The sequence below is a fragment of the Beta vulgaris genome, chromosome 4 (genome assembly GCF_026745355.1).
Source record: "Beta vulgaris subsp. vulgaris cultivar EL10 chromosome 4, EL10.2, whole genome shotgun sequence".
Classification (NCBI taxonomy): Eukaryota; Viridiplantae; Streptophyta; class Magnoliopsida; order Caryophyllales; family Amaranthaceae; genus Beta; species Beta vulgaris.
In genome coordinates, this window is record NC_079205.1 from 45,439,058 (window position 1) to 45,457,358 (window position 18,301).

Here is an 18,301-nt window from a genome sequence, read left to right on the forward strand (position 1 = left end):
AGGGGTGGCAGGGTGTGGGCTGGGGTGGCAGGGGCAGGGGTGGGGTGGAGGTGCAGGGGTGGGCAGGGGTGGTGGGGGTGGCAGGAGTCTGGTGGTGTGGGGGTAGTAGGGTGTGGCTGGGTGGGCAGAGGGTGTGGGTGGGAAGGGCTGCAGGGCTGTATTAATTTTCAAAAAAAAAAAAAAATTAACAGAAGGATGCGCTAGTTTTCAAAAAGCGCAGCCCTTCTTCTTAGAAGGGCTGCGCTTTATGAACTAGCGCAGCCCTTCTAAGCAGAAGGGCTGCGCTAGTTGAAAAAAGCGCAGCCATTCTTGCTTAGAAGGGTTGCGCTTTTTCATCTAGCGCAGCCCTTCATAGTAGGAGGGCTCCTAAAGGTTGCAGCCCTTCTAATTATTATTGATGAAAAAAGCGCAGTCCTTCAAGCTTAGAAAGGTTGCGCTTGTTAAAAAAAGTACAGCGCTTCTTGGCTTGAAGGGCTGCGCTTTTTAGTAAAACGCGCAGCCCTACTTAAAAAGTGAAGGGCTGGTATTGAAAGGGCTGCTGTCAAAAAGCGCAGCCCTACATGCCATTTTCAGCGCAGCCCTTCTTCATTTTTCCACTAGTGGAAAAATCTAAAAGATTCTCTCTAATTGTGAATAGTGTCAAGATTCTAAGTGAGAAAGATAAAAAAATACAAAGGGAGTATTATTATTTACTAGTACACTTGTTCAAAAGGATTATTATTGTTGTTGTTGTACTTATTAATTATTAATATTAGTAATTATTATTAATCTTGTTGTTACCATTATAAATTTCATTGTTATCATTATATTAAGTTATTTTGTTGTTATTAAATATTAGAAAATTAAAAGCCACGTGTTAAGAACATAAGATTGACGCAAAAATAAGAAATATATATAATATGATAGCTCAAATCCATGACAACGAAACTACTAAGTTTGGATTACATTTCAAAATAAGCTAAGTGTGAGATGCAAATTATAAATTTAGATTCGGTACACCTCTTCCTACCGAATTCCAAATCTCTCTAGCTATTTGAAGTTGCACGCTATTTAGTTCTTTTATGCGCAAGTCATAGTTGTTTGTATATCTTATTTTATTTTATATGAAAAAAAAGAATTGAGTCTGCCGACTTCTCAAGTGTGAAACATTTTTTTTAAGGGAAAGTGTGAAATGTTGTATAAGTGCTCTTACAAATTAATGACTTGAGTTATATAATTATTTTTAGTAATAATTATTATTATTATGATTATAATTATTATTGTTGTTCTTATAATAATGATAATTATTATTATTATTATTATTAAAAGTTGTGTAAAAGTTGTAATAGAAATAAAATGATAAATAGTAATACTATAAAGAAGATCTTATAATGTATTGCATAATAATGAATTAGAAAGTAATAATATAATAGTAATAATATATTTATAAAAGATAAGATCTTGTAAATCAATTCAGATCAGATCAGATTAGACCAGATCAGATCAGATCAGAAAAAATAAGTTCAGATCAGAAAATTTCAGGTGAATTAAACATTGCCTTAGCCAATGAAAATGAGTGAAAGTAAGCCATTTCGAGCCCTTTTTTGGGTTTAATGTTCCTATAATCCAACCTCTACGCCTATTTCAAGTTCTAATGCCTCATGCAAGTCTTACAATACTCATTTAAGCTTTCTATTACTTGTTTGTATGATTCTAAGTAAGTTTAAGACACTTAGCCAATGAAAATGAGTGGAAGTAAGTCATTTCGGGCCCTTTTTGGGTTTAATGTTCCTATAATCAAACATCTATGCCTATTTCAAGTTCTAATGCCTCATGCAAGTCCCACTTTATAAAGCTATCAATATTATTTCAATTACCTTAATTTGCAGGACTTTGTCATTGATCGGCACCTTCTTTCCAGACTCATCCCTCATGTGTGTGTCCATGAACAAGTCCAAAGCGGAAGGCAACACCCCTCCACGTTGTGCGGCCTAAACGTTTAAACGCATTAATTAAATAATGTTTCTGGATTAAATGTATTGAAGAAAAGTTACACTTATCAATCTCTTGGCGCGCTCTGCTGAGGAAATAGAGCCCTAGCAATGAGAAGGAGGTACGTTGCTGGTCAAGTCACCTCCTTGCCGGTTCTTGCTGGCCTTCTCAAATCGGGCTCTGAACTCCTCGTCTTGAGCATTCTTCATCATCTGCTAGTGAATTAATGCTCACAGACAGCCACGTCGAACATACACCACCCTTCTTCTTTACTATCAAGTGGTTATTATCTTTCAACCTTTTGGCCATTTTTTTGTCGAATGTAGACCTCACTAGGGATTGAAGCTCCTCCCTCCATTTATATATGGTCTATATGCATATATAAGAAACCAATCACAAAGGGTTAGTTTACATATTATAAACTTAAGTATAAAGGGTTAGTTTACATATATAAGAAAACCAATCACAAAGGGTTAGTTTATATATTATAAACTTAACAAATACGATTTCACCTTGAAAAGAGAAAACCAATGGTTTTTTGTGTCGTCATCAACCTGCGATCAATTCCTCCATGGATGATGGAAATGTTGCTTGAAGCATTTACTCATAGAGCGAATGACTCCATTGTCTTCAAACCTGATAAAAAGCAATTAAAACCAAGTGAACAACACCAATAAAATCTATCATAAGTAATAAAGTATTACACTCATAATATAACTTACCAAAGTCCATTGGGGTCCAACTCCTCTCGCTTGTCAACTACTCCAACCCCATGATTGTCCTCTACCCTGACTTCTTCCTCTGCCTCGTCCCTCTCCAACTCGTCATCAAGCTCAGGCTGAGGCTCAGGCCCCTCTCTGCCACGACCTCGACCACTACCCCCCACCACGAGAACCACCTCGAGATCCGGCATGTGATGACATCCGAAAAATAAATCACCAACAAAGATTGAAGGCATGACAAAGCTTGAAATTAATCACATATTATAAACAACAAATTATGAAACCGTAGTACAAAATATTGGAATCACATAATTAACCAATTTTTACAAAGCGTGAAATTAAACAAAGATCATCTGACTAAAACACATATAATAGAAATAAACAATATGTCTTACACATAGAATACGACAAGGCGATAAAATGACATACATATTGTCTTACAACAAAAGCAAACAACATAAGGTAACAAAACAAACTACACGTTATCAAACATATCATAATCATCAAGGTCATCCTCGTCATCATCACCGTCAGTCAAGTCACCAATCTCATCGCTGCTTTCATTTTCACTTGGTTCTCCTTATTCATTCGGCGCCTCAAATTCCATAATCTCATCATTATTGTTGTCGTCACCAGCATCATAGTCTGGTATCTCATCTGGAGCACAAAGAATTGCAGCGGTATCAGTTCTTTCCTCCTGGAGAACATCCAAAACAACAGGGGCATCAACTTTGGACCTTGCCTTCGTTTAAACACAGCCCACCATTGCACTTTATCCCTCCTAATACTGGGATACGACGCGTAGTATACTTGGCTAACTTGGTACGACAACACAAACGGATCATATTTTGGGTATTTCTTGGTGTGGTTGACTTCCACAAGTCTGTACTGTTCATGAATGTTCATACCCTTGTCCGAGTCCATCCAACTGCACTTGAACAAGATTGTCTTATAAACAGCCAAATTACCATGGTACACCAGTTCGATAACCTCCTCCAAGATGCCAAAGTAATCAGCTCCATCAGCAGCTTGAACACATACACCATAATTCATGGTTGACTTGTTCTTGCCATATTCGTGTGTATAAAAGTGATATCCATTCACAAAGAATTGATTCCACGTTGTCACTTGTCTGGAAGGACCCATAGCAAGAGCTTGAGTGACATCGTCACATGTCATGGCACGAATGACCTGATTTTAGGGACTAAGTTAGTACATGAAAGTATCTCAATGGTTATAAAAATACTATACGAAATTCACATTTGTCTTGAACCAACTAGGAAACTCGGCTTCGCATTTGCTCCACACTCATCCTTAGCAATGTTCGGTCTTGAATTGACAATGTAATCCTCGAATTGCCTTGAGTAAGTAATGTCCCACACGTTAGGCAAAGGACAAGTATAATGTAACTCAATGGTCTTTACAACTTCTCACCAAATTACCTTTCATAATCACTTAAGATGCCACTGTTTGCAAGTACGTAAAGATGTGCTAGATCGTACTCCTTGTCTTGCCACCATCGAAAACGACCATCTGTTCCCGGTCGACCGCAGTCTTCCCTGAACAACTCGGGGACACCAAGACCATGGTGTGCTAGCGACATTAGGATTGGCATTGCATATTGAACCTTCAACACGTGCTTTGTTTCCCACTTTACGCTTCAAGTGGTTAAGAAACCTATCAGTAAGGTGAGGACTAGCACTTTATGTACGAATTCAATACTATATGACACTTAAAACAAATTCAGTTACCTTTCGAAATGGTACATCCACCTATACTGGACGGGGCCACGAACATTTGCTTCATAAGGCAAGTGAACCGGCAAGTGCTCCATTGAATTAAAAAAAATGATGGAGGAAAGATTTTTTCCAACTTGCATAAGATCTCAGCGATGTTCTTCTCTAAGCGCTCCATCTCACTGACTTTCATTGTGGACGCACATAAGTCTCCACTACAAGAAAATAGGTTTTGGGCGACGGAATTGAAACTTAAGGGCGACAAAAAGAAATGTCGTGGCCCATTGTTGAAAACAAGGGCGACGAGCTGATTTTGTAGCCCATAGCGTAAATTATGGGCGACAAAAATTGTTGTTGTTGCCCAAATTCATATTTGGGCGACGAAATAAGTTTTGAGTTGCCCATTATCTTAATTGGGCGACAAAACTATGTATTTCGTTGCCGTTGTATAATAAATAGTCCAATTCAAATTATGTCTCGTTGCACAAACAGAAAAGAAAATAGCGGAAAAGAAACCCGCTCTAATATTTTCCCACAATATTATGTATTTCACTTCTTCAAGACTCCAACTGCTCATCCTGTCAAAATAAAAAAAGCTTCAACTGCTCATCTCCTCAACTCACACCCTCTCCGGTCCGCCCTCTTCTTTTTCTTTCTTCCGATGACTGGTTGGCACTTCCGACGACATCCCGACGTTTCTCAGGTGATGTTTCTCTGGTTATGATATGGAAAATTCGATTATTGAGTAATGAGGTTCTACTCTGCCCTAACTTTTTCTAATTACGGCAGGTGGTGAGGTAGGTGGCGGCTAGAGTTCAGCGGCGAGGCTAGCGGCAAGTTCGGCTGCAAGGTTGGTATATTTTATTATTTGCCCTAACTCACAAATCAAACTCTTTTCTTGTCAAACAAAACGGTTGTTTAACTTGAATTATTGGTATGGATTTGTAAAATTTTTCTTGAATTGCTTAGATTATTTGTTGTTACGAGTGAATCTGAAATTTTGATCGGTATTTTTCAAGTTCAATGTGTTTCTTTGTCCTTCACTCATATCCCTCCTTTTTTCCCTTTGGTTCAAGCTTTTCTCTAAATAATGGAAGCCTCTGTCTTCCAGCTATTGTGTTAAACTCTATAGTTTAACGTTTTGCGATGTGATTTTGCTGAGGGTACTTGGTGAGGGTACTTGGTGTTGTAGGTAGTTAGGAGTTCCAATATGATTTTGAAAAGGTCTTTGTTGCTTAATATAATTCTTTTTGGAGATAATGAGAAACTAGAATTGAAATTTAAAGTTTCTAGATATTTATCTTATTCTAGGAGACTAAGTTCAGCTTATCGATCAACTATGTGCTTATTAGTGTACTGGGTTATTTATCTGCCTAAATTTGTGTTGAACATGTCTGTAGAGCATTTTTGTTGCTGGTATATATTACAGATCAATGGGAAGGTGTGTTCTCCAAAGGAACAATGGGGTTTAGGAATAAGGAGAGTTTAGAATTGGTATGTAGCCATATTGTATGATGTCATCTAGCTCTTCCTGAAAACAACTAATTATCAACAACACCGTCGAAACCTCATAAACCAAAAGGAGTTTACTAAGTTGATGCAGCCACCAAGATTCAGACATTAAATCATTAATTTAAAAGAAATCTTACATCAATTAGAATTTATCAAGAAGAAAAGTGTGGAGAAAAAACATAAGCTCTTATTTTTTTTAGCCCATGGTTTGTTTTAAATATTTGAACGCAATTCATTCCTTTGATAGTCATACCCAGTACTTGCTTATAGCAGCTTTCTGCTGGTCCCATGTATGAAAATTATGTTACAGTGTAGTGTGCCGTTTTTTTTCCAGATACATTTGCAGATTTAATTGCTTGAGAGTAGGTCAGTAGGGCATATATGGGTTTAAACTTTAGTATTTTGTAATCATACTTTGCAGTTCGTACTAAATTTATTTACTAGGATTTTTTCCTAATTGATTACTTTCACATGCACTTGTAGCATATGTGAAAACTTAATACATAGAACAAGCTAAAGTTGACTGAAACACCAACCAATTTTTCACGATCTACGGCGAGAATAATGTATGACATGGTGCGTAATTTTCGCTTCCTTTATTACATGATGTACTATATATTTCTTTTGGTATATATGTAACCATTTGTTGTATGATATGTAGATGAATGAGCCACTCGTTCTTCCAACACGATCTTGAAGGATCATCCAAACCTATTGAAGTGGAACAGGAACCATACTATGTCAGATTATTTGAGAAGACCAAAAAATAAGGTTATTCACCCTACCTTTTTTTAGGGGTAGGTGTTAGTTTTCTGTGGCCTTACTAGTACTTTAAAAAGACACCCTGGGAACCCATTGATGAATAAAATCACCCCCCCTCCCCCCAATTTTTATCACATGGGTGCCTAATTTTAACGTTTTCGCTTTCATCAGGAACAATGGGTCGTGACCATCTTCCCAAATTATCAAAGGAAAGCCATATGAAGTATGACAAGGCTTGGATTATGTGAATTTCTTTGTAGATTATGGGTAGTGCTAATTAGTTTTTTTTTTAGATTTCCTTTGAATTTTGTAAGACATTTAAGTTACATAGGATGTCGAATTTGAAGATTATTTTGTACTCCACCGGTTGTCTACAATTTGCTATTCCATGAATACTTCTTCTATCATATCATACTTTTGTTTCTAATAAGTTTATATACTTATATATGAATATTTGGACAATTAATTAGGTATCACACATTGTTCTTTGAATAAAGCGTGAGATTTAAAATTATGTAAAGCAATTCGTAGCCCAAAGTACTTTGGGCAACGAAATTGTTGTTGCCCAAGATAACATTCTGATAAGGTTATAACACATAATGGGCGACGACAAATAGTGACTGTTGCACAAAGTTCCATAATATGGGCAACAAAAGTTAAGTTTTCGTTGCCAAAACTATGTCAAGTTTAGGCAACGATACAAAAAAAGTCGTAGCACAAAATAGCATTATGTGCAACGAAAGCATTTCGACGCCCAAACTACAATTTGTGCAACGAACATGATATTCGACGCCTAAAATGGAAAGGGCGTCGAGCCTTAGACGACGAAATTGGCGCGCAAAAATTTCGTTGCCCAAACCCTTGTGCAACGAAATTGTCCTATTGGGCGACGAATATTTTTGTAGCCCAAAACCTATTTCCTTGTAGTGCTCAAAAGAATTGGCATATTTCGGTTATCACCTTCCAAACATGCAAAGGAAGAATTTCTTTTAGAGCAATCGACAACAGCCTCTCCATGAACGTATGATAGTCATGGCTCTTCAATCCTTGCAATTTACTATAGCTAAGATCTACATATCTACTCAAGTTCGATGCAAAGCCATCTGGAAACTTCAAGTCACGTACCCACTCATAAAATACCTTTTTCTGAGCCTTGTCGAGTGTGTAAGGTGCTTTAGGCTTGGCCAAATTCCCCACACCATCATCAACAAGCTCCAGTTCCCGGCGTTTGCAAACATGTGCCATGTCCTTCCTTGCACTAAGGGTGTCTGAAGATTGACCCTTCACATCCATCACAGCGTTAATGAGTTGGTCGAAAAAATTCTTCTCAAAATGTATGACATCTAAGTTGTTACAGATAATCAAATCTTTCCAATATGGAAGCTTCCACAAAATATCCTGTTTTAACCAACCTTTTTTATCCTTCTTCAATCGGTTCAGCCCCTCGGGACCATAAGTTGTTTTAGCTAAGTCCTTCACACACTGCCACAGTTCCTCTCCAGACATTATGTGAGGAGTTATGCCATTCTCAACCCTATTCTTACAAAAAGCAGTCTTATTCCCTCGAAATGGGTGGTCAGAAGGAAGAAATTATCGATGACAATCGAACCATGTCACTTTACCCCCATGTTCAAGCCAGAATGCCTTGCTTTTATCCATGCAATAAGGCCATGCCTTCTTTCCAGCAGTAGACCATCCGGACAACATACCATACGCGGGAAAGTCACTAATTGTCCAAAGCAGCGCTTCTCGAAGGTTGAAATTTTGCTTCCTTGAAACATCATAGGTCATAGCCCCAATATGCCACAACTGCTTCAACTCTTCAACTAGAGGTTGCATAAACACATCCAAGTTTCCTTTGGGATTTTTAGGCCCAGGAACGAAAAGAAAGAAACATGAATGGTTTCTTCATCCACATAGATGGAGGCAAATTGTATGGTGTGAAGATAACTGGCCTGCATGAATATTGCCCTCCGAACTTACCATATGGAGAAAATATGTTGGTGCACAGCCCAAGTCTAACATTTCGAGCCTCAGCGGCGAAGTCGGGAAAGGTTCTATCAAAGTGTTTCCATGCTTCACAGTCACTTGGATGTGCTAAGGTACCTTGCACTCGAGGATTGTCGGCGTGCCATGTCATTTCCTGAGAGATGTTCTTAGTTGCAAACAACCTCTCAACCTCGGTGTGATTGGAAAGTAGATTAACACTTTTGCAGGAATAAACTTACCCTTAGAAGTTTTCTTGTACCGATCACTACCGCATACACTACACTTATCTAAGTGAGCATCGCCCTTCCAAAACAACATACAACTTCTAGGACATGCATGTATCCTCTCATGAGAAAGCTCAGAACACTTTAGAACTTTCTTTGTGTCGTAGAAAGTTCTTCCCATGTGGTTGTTTTGGGGTATCGCCTCATTCAATAAACTAGCAATCATCAACAAACCTGTGTGGTAGGTTATACTCACACTTTAAACTTATAATTCTAGAAGTCATCTCCAGCACAGACCCCTTCATACAAGGGATTCTCGGCCGCCTTGAGAAGGTCAAAAAACTTCTTTGCTTCACCATTCGGTTCTTCTTCAACTGAGTTTGAAAGTGCAAGCATGGCATGATCTTCAGTATTCCCTAAAGCATCCACAGCCATATCCATATACAGATTTTACTGAGCGAAAGATGAGGAGGACCCCGTAGCACGTTCACCATGACATAACCAGTCAAAGTAATTCTGTTTAAAACCCTTACTGTACAAATGTACTTTGACCGTGTCCACATCCAAGTAACGCAAGTTATTACACCGGGTACATGGACATTTTATCTTGTCATCGTCATTTAAATGTGGATGTTCACTAGTAGAATAAATGTTATTTGCTACGGTTTTACCTATACGCAGCAATATAACACGCAAAAAAAAAACGAAAAATAGAAATTGACAATATTGCTGCGGTTCCCGACCAAAACCGCAGCAATATTATCTAACAAATACTTTTTAAAGTAAAGTGGGGCCTTGAACTGCTAATATTGTTGCGGTTATCACGTAGGACCGCAACAATATATTAAAGAAATATTTTTTTTAATATATTGTTGTGGTCCTACGTGGAAACCGCAGCAATATTAGGCTGCTATATACTTAGCCGTAATATTAGGCGTGGAAACCTCACATATATTAATACTTCTCACTGCTAAAAAACCCTACAAACCCTCAGCCGTTTTTTCAAACTTCTCCTCTCTCCTCTCTCCTCTCATCCTCTCACATCTTCCCTCTTCGTTCGACACCAACGTCGTCGTCGTCCACCCCTACCGACGTCGTCGTCGTCCACCTTCCACCGACGTCGTCGTCGTTCACCTTCCACCGACGTCGTCGTCGTTCACCTCCCAAGCACTCACAACGTCGTCGTCGTCTTCACCTCTCACCGAGGCTATCTCCTTCAAACCCTCTCACCAACGTCGTCTTCGTCCTCATTCACCAACCGTCGGTCATCTTTCGTCGTTCGTGGTCGTCGGTCCTCTCGCGGTTGTCATCGTTCACGTCTTCTGTCAACGTCGTTTTTTTTTTAAGAATTTTCTTTTTTTTCGTTTCTTTAAGTTTGGTTTGTAGTTTCACTTTAGTTTCAAGATCTGTTCACTTAGTATTCTGTCAACGTCGTTTTTTTTTTTTTAGGATTTTCGGTTTTTTTTCGTTTTTATTTTCATTGTTTTTTCGTTTCTTAAGTGTGGTTTGTAGTTAGATCTCTTTTTTATTTTCATTTTTTTATTTTTTAGTATTATTTGTTCTTATTAGTCATTTACTGGTAATTGTTTTTTAATTTTGCTTTTCTATTTTACATTTTATTCTTTGTAATATTGATGTAATTAGATTTTTCATCTTTATATATTAATAAACATTTTATCTTCAGTTTATCTGCAAATTTAATGGATAGTGAATATGTTAACTGTTTGGTTTTAATATTTCAACTTTAATTGGCAAATGCAAAAAAAAAAAAAATCTTTTGTACCAGGTCATATTGCTGCGATTTTGGCCAGAAACCGCAGCAATATACTAGATTTATTTTGATATAAAATGATAATATTGTTGCGGTTTTGTGCTAGAAGCCGCAACAATATTTTGAGATATTGATGCGGTTTAAAACCGCAGCAATATAATTAATATCTATTGCTGCCCCCTTAATTGCTGCGCGCCCAAAATCGCAGCAAGAGGGCACTTTTTAACCGCAGCAAATAGCATTTATTCTACTAGTGGTTGTAAACAAAACTCAATGAACTCATCAACCTCTCTCACAAACTCGGTTCTAAGGGAACGCCCATCAAGTCTGTTATACATCCAGCTACGTTCCTTCCTTTTCATAATTTAAAACTCTACACACAATTAGAAAGTACCAATTCACTATATTTACTACTTGTTAATAGAAGTACGTACTATATGTAGTAGACAAATATTAGACAATTTATGAATAATAAAAATTACTAACAAATCCAAAAGATTAACAACAACACTAGCTAAGTAATAAGTAAAGTAAGTATATACTAAATACATTAACAAATATGTAGTGAACATATACTAAATATACACTAAATCTATTATTCTAAACATATATTTAATATAAACAATCAACTCAATTCGATACAATTAAAAAATACATATCTTTACAAAGCACCTAGAATAATAAGCCCTTGATAATATAAATTTGATATGTGACCATTAATTGTACTTAATTCTCTACATGTAATAAATTAATTACTTAATTTGTCTAAAGCATGTAACATTAACAACATCACTTCACAATTATCATGAATAAATTAAACAAGTTGATGAACAACACCAATACTAAACATGTTCTTTTATCAACAACACTTAACATATTCAATTATCAAAAACGACAACACTTAACATATGTAATTATCAACAACAACAACACTTAATATATTCAATTTTCAAAAACAAATTCACTTAACAATAACAACAACAACTAATTCACTTAACAACAACAACAACAACAATAACAAATTCACTTAACAACAACAACAACAATGCAATTGAAAACAGCAACAACAACAATCATCACTCACAACAACGACAACTACGAACAACAACAATACATTAAAAATACCAAAAACCCCAATCAACAACAAGGAATTCAAGCCAAAAATCAACAAAACTAAGGTATAAATTCATACCTTAAGCAATTGTAGAAGAGAGGGAGACAGCGGCGGCGGCGCTAGCAGCGGCGATGCTCCGGCACGAGTTGGCGCGAGTGAATTTTTAACGAAGTTTCGTGCGAGTGAAGGACTATGCTCCGTATGAAAGGAGTACTATGTGAGTCCGGCGCGAGTGAAGGTATATAGAGGCGCGAGTCCGACGCGAGTGGCGGCGGTCCTTCAGCGACAATGGAGGCGCGGCGGTGCGCCGGCGACAAAGGAGAGGTTAGGGTTTGGTAAATGGTGAAATTTGTTGAGAGGTCGTCGAAATGTGTTTGCAAAGGTCGAGTAAGGTGTTGATATATCCGTGTTTCCCATGTCTCATTTTAGCCTTTGAAAAAAATGGTTGTGACACGTGTTGATTTATTGAATGTGAGGTGTGGAACCTTTTCTGATTTCTTATACTACGATATGTTGAAGTTTCTATCACAAGAAAATGGGGTAGCTTTACACTGTTTTTTTCCTTATAAGATGTTTCAAGATTATCTTAAAAGCATTTATTACAGATGCTTAGACAATAGAAAACCCAGCCCAAGTACTGCTCCAAGCTCTCCCATCTCAATGTTATGACCTGTCCTTGATTTATTTCTTGCTATTCTCTGTCGTTTGTGTCGTTTCTATACTTCTGAACAAATTAAAGTGAAAGATAATCGTATATCAAATTATGCGAGGATAGTTAATGCTCTAGCTTCATGTACCCAAAAAGAAGTATTTTCATAACTTATTTCCACATATGCCTTGTCATAACTCATACGCCCTGAATTAATAAACAGAAAGAGTTCATAGCTTATTTCCAAATTTCTCAATTAGATATGAAGTGGAAAAAATGAGACATTATATATAACCTTGCAGCTTCAACTCCACTCTCATACTAACCAAGACGTATATACATGCATAATACATTTAGTACTGGCTGTGTCATGCACGCTCGCGAGAAAGAAAAAACACTTGTTGAAGCACTTAAGATTTAAGAGCCTGAAGTCTTTTCTGGTTTGAGTTCTTTGCATCCTATATTGCAACACTAATGTATTGGCCATATAGTTATATCAATTAGAACTACTTTTTTGTAGGAATTAAGATCAATATGGCATGTTATGGCAGGTTATTGAGTAATTATACTTAAGGCTCATGAACTTTGAGAAGAATAATATGATTGGTGATGATGGCATATGTTTCGGTTGTGAAACGCAAGAAGTGTCCGTCAGTAATGAGGGTTATCCGGGAGTGGTGATCTGCAAAAGAACAAACGTGAGCTACCCTCGGGGTGGTTGTGAGGTAACCGACACTCAAGTCAGCTAATGTCCGATAAGGATTATAGAGAGAAAGTTTTGAGAAAGAGATAAGCTATTTTTAGTATGAAAAAGAATGTACTTGCAGAAAATAGTACTGTTTGGCTATTTATAGATGTACTATTCACCTGACAGGGTATGTAATTCTTTGACACGTGTATGGCTGTAATGAATCTGTCAGTGGGAAGATTCCGTTTGTTTTGTCCTCTTTGATGGCCACGACGGCAATCCCGGTCTCAAGTTGAGGAGGCATCAATCTCCTTCTTATGAATTCGCGTCCTGGACATATGTTGTCGATCATGGTGAATGCCCGCCAGCAAACTTGGGTAATACCCATACAACATATACATACAATATGTTGTATAGACCGTTTCACATGATCTAATTGTGCTAGTAATTGTTGTTGAAACTTTTTATACATTTTGGTTGATTACTGCTGGATCTAAGATTTTTGACACTAGGTTGTACCCTTACCAAACATCATGCTATGTAATACTTTGAGAGCTCTAGCGGTTGGGCGCTCCAAAATTCTATAATAAATTCAGAGATTTTTCCAATAAGTCTACAAATAGTGCAGTATAGTTTGTTGTTATGCCTCATACATTTACTATAATTGTTTTTCTTTTTACAACAAGTATATCACTAATTTTGTTATTATATAAGACTTTGAAGATTCTTTCTTTTTTTTTTCTTAATGCAGGTTGATGAAGATAATAGATTAGCCTAAGAAGTAGGCATCATGCTTCGTGAAACATGCATGCATGCATGGATAGGATTGAAGATGAAAGAAAGAAACTACCTTAAGTTTAATTTATATTAGGTTTATTTTGAGAGAATTATATATTATGGCTATACTTTTCAGGTTTATTATCTATACTTTGAATGTAATAGTATTTTTTCAATTATATTGATTAATACTATTCTTTGGCTCATTCTTTATAATGATAGTTAAGTATTTGTACTCATTTATATCTATAATATTAGTCTATTTCCTCTTCACTTTTACGTTCGTAAGTTTTAGTATTATCATCATTCTATGTACTCACAAACTATAAAACACTAGTGGAAAAAACGCAAGGGCTGCGTTTTTTGAAAAATGCAGCCCTTCATTTACGAAGGGTTGCGGTCAATGCAAAAACCACAACCCTTTTAGTGAAGGGTTGCGGTTTTTTAAAAACTGCAGCCCTATAAGTAATAAAGGGTTGCATTTTTTAAAAAACGCAGCCCTTTATAGCTTATAGGGCCGCGTTTTTTAAAAAACGGAGCCCTTTATGGGCCTTTTTTTCCCCTCTCATAACCTGTCCCCCCTCTCTCTCTTAACCCTAACTCTTCTCCTCCCTCACAATACTCTCCACGCACAATACGGACCACATAATACTCTCTCTCCTCTCCAATTTCATCTCTCTCTCTCGAAGTTCGTTCGAAGATGTCGCTAATTAGGGTTTTAGGAAGAGCGTCAAAAACAGCGCTCTCTGATTCTCGGACCTACTTTCTCTCTTCTCAATCATCTCTCTCCTCACAATACTCTGCCTCTCTCTCTCCTCACAATACAAATCACATCTTCGACGACGACGATGAAGTTATGGCAGATTCCTACCTATTTTTTGGGCACTCTTTTCTCTCTCCTCATCGTGGCAATTGTTGTTGTGTTCGTTGTTCTGTTCGTTGGTATTCGTTGATGTTCGAGAAAATTTCCTACACAACCCCACCGTTGCTAGTTATACTCTGCGTTGTTGTGTTTTAGATCTGTGTATACAAAGAGTCAATTTCAGATCTATGTACACAAAGAGCCACGATGTCATCGACGAAAAATTTTCGCTCATTCTCAGGTTTTTAGGATTTTTAGTTGTTGTATTACATTAGCTGTTGAGAAATTCATTTTTTAGGATTTATAGATTTTTTAGAGTATTTTTTTTTTGGATATTCTTCAACATTTGTTCGGATCTGCACGCTTCTTTTCTCAATTTCATAACTATTGATGTTAATTTCGTGTTGTGGAATTAATTTCGTGTTTTTGTGAAGGAATTAATTTAGAATTTCGACGAACCACATCTCCTATGTAGTTTTTATCATTTTTAAATTTTTTTTTGTATTTTTGTTACTGTGTATTTAATTTTTAGTTGAGATGTGACTTTTTTTTTGTATTTTAGGTTTTTTATTTTATTTTCTTTTATGGAACTAATTTGATGTTCTTGTTAATTTATAATTTCGTTTTGTTGAAATATTCATTTGATCCATTCATCTATAATGTTATGACATGTGAAATAGGATTGTTACTATTAAGCTAGCTAATGAAGAGTGTTGCCTTATATCTAATAAAGAGTTATATATGTTGACTTTATATGATACATAATATCTCACAAAGTGTTATAGGAAATGGTGTAGAAAGTTCTACTATTGATGAAACAGTGTTACATAAAAAATTATTAGTAACATTTTAAAAATGCTATATTAGTTTAAAAAAAAGTGTTACGTTAGAGAATTTTGAGTAACACTTGAAAAAGTGAAACATTAACATTGGAAAGTATTACATTAGAGAATATGTAGCGGGGGCAGATGTTTCACTTATAAAAGTATTACATATTGCCTAAAGCAACACTTTTAGGTCTCTAAGTAACACTTTTTTGGATGTTTCATTTTTGGATTGATCACAAGAAAAATTTCAAACTTTTTTGGATGCCTAGAATCACACATGTGCCTGATCACTAGACATTTTTTTTTCAACTTCATCAAAAATCAACTATGCGCCTTATCAGGCGAAAATGTCTGCCTTGGACGACTTTTTTTGCTCTTCTTTGTCAATTTTTTTCCATTTTGTGATGTTGACTCCCTGCACACACTAATGCTCGTCCAAGAATCAGTATACTCTCTCTCACCTCTCTAGAAAAATGAACCAAAACTACTCCAAATAAAAGAAAAACGGGTTGCCTCCCACAAAGCGCTGGTTTAGAAAGGTCTTGCACGACCATAGTAACTTAAACTTCAAACTATTGAAGTTTCAATGTAGATAAACGCCACTTGACCTGTGAAAGCGGCCCTGTGATATAGCTTCAAACGCTGACTATACAATTTGAGCTTCGTGCCCTCTCTATTTTTGACTTTAATGGCTCCATGTTCCTTTACATTGATGACTTCAAAAGACCAAGACTACCTTGACTTAAGCTTTCCATGGTAAAGCCTTAGTCTAGAATTGTACAATAATACCTTATCACCAACATGAAATTCACGCTTCTTAATCATTTTGTCATGAAACTTCTTAGTCTTTTCCTTGTAAAGCTCGTGATTCTCGTAAGCTTCCAATCGAAACTCATCTAACTCAGTTAATTGAAGAAGTCTCGTCTCACCTGCAGCCTCTCAATCCATATTAATTTATGTAACTCCCCAATTTTAGAGGTATATTATTTCTACTGGTAAATGGCAAGCTTTGTCATACACCAATCGATACAAAGTTGTTCCTAAAGGGAACTTATAGGCAATTTGCAGTGCCTACAAAGTGTCATCCAGCTTTAGTGATCAATCCTTCCTTGACTTATTAATTAACCACATTCTCTAGGATGCGCCTAATCTAAAAAATTGGAAACTCCAACTTGTCCGCTAGTTTGAGGATGATAAGCCAAACAACCTCAGAGTTTGTACAATAATGGTACATGGCTTTCCAACTAGCTAGCTAGCTCTCCACTCTTCTCTCTCTTCAAGCTACTCTCAAGAACTAATTTAAAAACACCCAACAACAATAAAACTCTTTAAGAGCTCTTCATTCAACTTTTCATTATTTGGTGTCCCCATATCATTCATCTCATATTGTGATCAAAGTCATATAAATAAAGTTACTCATATAAGTTAAATATAATTACGAAAAATTTAATGTGTTTCATAATTTATGTAATGTAGAGATTATTTTTTACAAAAACTATTACTTTTTGAATGCTAATATTTAATTTCATAAATTACAAAAATATAGTAGATTTTGTGTATGAAATATAGCCAATATTAGGCTCATTTTATATTTGTTAGGATAGTAATTATTACCATAATTTTTTTATTTTTAGAAAAAAAATCATTAAGTGGTTGCAAGAAGAAAAGAAAACCTTAGTAATTGCAACAATATGTTTTGGTTTGTGGACCTCATACATTGGAGAGTCATCTCTCTTTTAATCCAAATGGTATCTCCTCCAAGAGACAATTTGCTAAGTGTCTCCATGGAGGTACACCCAAAACACACCCAATAGTCCTATTATTGGATAAGATGTAACTCTTCATTTTCTCTTTCCTTCGAGAACTATTTGGGAGAACTCCATTGTACATACTTTAAGAGATAGCTCCCTATTTTATCTTTACTTAAAAAACTAGTTGGAAAACCCCATTATACATGCTCTGAGTGACACCAACTTCTTCAACAAAGCTTTGAAGATCCTTTGGTGGAAATAAGACCCCACCAGGTCCCTTTTATCTAATCATGTTTCACAAGCTCTTATATTGAAGTTTGAATTTTACTATACATACTTTTTTCTCGTACCTAGGTTCGCTAATTTTCCTTTCCATTACCAAAAATAACTACACTTTTTTTTTATTGAAACTAACATATACATATTGAAATTGTTTCAATTTGTACTAATTAAAACTGATTTTGCGAGTTCATATTGTATTTGTTACATAAAGTTATCCAGGGAACAAAAAAAAATTATACCTCTGTCAAATTGAAATCCACATTTATCTCATCTTCATCATACAATAATCAATCAACTTTATATTTTTATTCCATTAAAAAAAATTGATCAATGTCATATAACATGTGTATGATTTATAGAGAACCACCTGAAAAAAAATGTTCATACTTTATAATACATACTTCCTCTGATTTATGTACAACTAATCTATTGAATTTGACACTATACTAATTAGATATTCAACTTAAAAATATTTTTATATCATTAGATTTATGTTAATATATATTTTCACACTATCAACTTTTTTTTTAACATATATACAATTATACTAATATTACTATTAATGCACGAAATTGCACGTTGACAAACTACAATTTCTCCATCGTCATATGGTATGAAAAAACACAACATATATCACACACTACAGGAAAAAATGAAAATATCA

At 36.0% G+C, this 18,301-nt stretch overlaps 2 long non-coding RNA genes across 5 annotated transcripts in view; one reads left to right on the plus strand and one right to left on the minus strand.

Moving 5' to 3' along the window:
* The window catches only part of LOC125496998 (uncharacterized), a 21,306-nt gene extending 9,104 nt beyond the window's left edge, over nt 1-12,202 (minus strand). For 2 of the 3 annotated variants that reach the window (XR_007273495.2, XR_007273493.2), the window contains exons 1-3: nt 2,694-4,939; nt 2,484-2,607; nt 1,857-2,340 (exon numbers count right to left, since the gene is read on the minus strand). This is a non-coding gene — a long non-coding RNA (uncharacterized LOC125496998). Of the gene's footprint in view, nt 1-1,856; nt 2,341-2,483; nt 2,608-2,693; nt 4,940-11,879 lie in introns of those variants that run through there. The other variant, XR_007273494.1, reaches the window with a different exon arrangement.
* Nucleotides 4,997-7,140, plus strand: LOC104891106 (uncharacterized). Of its 2 annotated transcripts, XR_007273496.2 has the most exons (5): nt 4,997-5,132; nt 5,219-5,279; nt 6,425-6,517; nt 6,603-6,712; nt 6,875-7,140. It is a non-coding gene; the product is annotated as an uncharacterized LOC104891106 (long non-coding RNA). The 2 variants fall into 2 exon arrangements; XR_789746.3 differs by lacking the exon at nt 6,425-6,517 and having other exon boundaries at nt 6,875-7,139.
* Nucleotides 12,203-18,301: the final 6,099 nt, after the last annotated feature.